The 2,307-nt window shown below is 49.3% G+C and overlaps 1 pseudogene; it reads left to right on the forward strand.

Moving 5' to 3' along the window:
* Nucleotides 1–1,311: 1,311 nt before the first annotated feature.
* Nucleotides 1,312–2,302, forward strand: LOC110286310 (annotated as a pseudogene).
* The last annotated feature ends 5 nt before the right edge of the window (nt 2,303–2,307 follow it).

Genomic DNA, 2,307 nt, shown 5'->3' on the forward strand with positions numbered 1-2,307 from the left:
AGTTATGAGCTTGTGATGTGGAACAACAGTGAACAACTGAACAACAGCAGTATATGCTCTTATCCATGGAACCATTGCTCCACCCCTTCCATGGTATTTTTTTTTTCAATACTGCGTCTCTCAGTGAACCTAGAGCTTGCCAATTAAGTTAGTCTAGAAAGCCAGAAAGACCCTGGAATATGTCTGTATTCACCTGCCTCCACCCCAGCACTGGGATTACAGATGATTTCTGCCAATTCCTGGCGCTGGGGATCCAAACGTAGCTTCTCATGCAAGCGCAGTACACATTTTACCCACTGAGCCTTCAGCCCAGTTTACTTTGCATGATTTTAAAAATAGGTTTTCTGCCTGGGATATAGTTCAATCAGGAGAGTACTTACATATCATTCCAAAAGCACTGGATTCCATTCCCCGCATTCAGTAAACTAGGCATGGTGTTCTACACAGGAGAGGTCAGCACTTAGTATGGTTAGAAACTCATTGTCATCCTTAGCTACATGGTAAGTTTGACACTAGCCTGCAATACATGAGATACTGAATAAACAAGCAAGCAAGGAAACAAACAAAAGAGATGGTTTACCAGTTGGGGGCACACACTGGTCTTGCAGAGAATCTGACCTCTTAGCCGCAGCAACCATACCTGGCAGCTCACAACTGCTTGTTAACTCCAAAGCTCGAAGCCCCTGGCACCCTAATGCACTTGCATTTCACAGGCGCACACCAACCTAACATAATTTAAAAATAAAGAACAAAATATGTCATTTTATAGATTCAACAACCCATAAAATCATGATCCTCCTGCCTCAGACTCCTGAGCGCTGATTATAAGCCTGCACTATTAAGTCCAGAAAAGTCTGTAAATTTTTAATGTTCATACACGAAGAGAAATACAAGAACATCACCTTGTGTGCACTGGATCCATCACAGGCTGAGGTCTCACCTTATGCTGCTAGTCACTAAGTCAGAGCTTTCCACACCAAGTGTAATCAGAGATTCACAGCACACACAGCCAGGGCAAGGGACAGACTCCATGGCCCCAAATGACTTGGCATCACCAGCTCCCAACACGAAAGGTGAAAAGCCCCACCTCTCAGGATTGTGGGTTGGCAGAACCCACACCTGCTGATCCCTCAACCTCAGATACTGCCTGGCACTGGATCCCTGCTCCAGGCTGGAAGCAATCCAGTCTGCCAGGATGTGGAGCCCTAGAGGTAGTAGGGAAGATGGACCTGGGACATACAAGTACCACATTTGGAAACATTTGTGACATGTGGGAAGGGTGAGAAGAGACCTGTGGAAGACCTTCCACACATGTGTGGACACATCACCTTCAAAACCAGATGCAGTTTTCCACACTACCTGGGGACAGGTCCATACGACATTGTTCTTGGTTCCCATTGTAACCTAAAGGGAAGTTTACACAATGCCTGGAGCCCTTATGTCCTGCAGATGAAGGAGGAGGATGTCCTTAAGTGCCTTGTGGTAGGAACGCACTTACGTGGCACCAACCTTGACTCTCAGAAGGAGCAGTACATCTAAAAAGGAAAAGGGACAGTATCTACATCATAAATCTGAAGGGGACCTGGGAGAGGATGCTGCTTGCAGCTCCAGCTCTTGTTGCCACTGAGAACCTACTGATATCAGCATCATCAGGAACACTGGCCAGCGAGCTGTGCTGAAGTTTGCTGCTGCCACAGGAGCCACTCCAATTGCTGGCCGCTTCACACCTGGGACCTTCACTAACCAGATCCAAGCAGCCTTCAGGGAGCCACAGCTTCTAGGGGTGACCGATCCCAGGGCTGACCACCAGTAACTCACAGAGGCCTCTTATGTCAACCTGCCCACCATTGCTCTGTGTAACACAGATTCTCCCCTGCGCTATGTGGACATTGCCATCCCATGCAACAACAAGGGAGCTCACTCAGTGGGTCTGATGTGGTGGATGCTGGCCTGGGAAGTACTCCGCATGCGAGGTACTATCTCCCGTGAGCACCCCTGGGAGGTCATGCCTGCTCTTTACTTCTATAGAGACCCAGAGGGGATTGAGAAGGAGGAGCAGGCTGTTGCTGAGAAGGCTGTGACCAAGGAAAAATTTCAGGGCGAATGGACCACACCAGCTCCTGAGTTCACTGCTGCTCAGCCTGAGGTGGCTGACTGGTCTGAGGGTGTGCAGGTTCCCTCTGTGCCCATCTAGCAGTTCTCTGCGGAAGCCTGGAGTGCACAGCCAGCCACTGAGGACTGGTCAGCAGCTCCCACAGAACAGGCCACCGAGTGGGTTGGAGCCACCACTGAGTGGTCCTGAGCTCC

The sequence above is a fragment of the Mus caroli genome, chromosome X, assembly GCF_900094665.2.
Source record: "Mus caroli chromosome X, CAROLI_EIJ_v1.1, whole genome shotgun sequence".
Taxonomy (NCBI): Eukaryota; Metazoa; Chordata; class Mammalia; order Rodentia; family Muridae; genus Mus; species Mus caroli.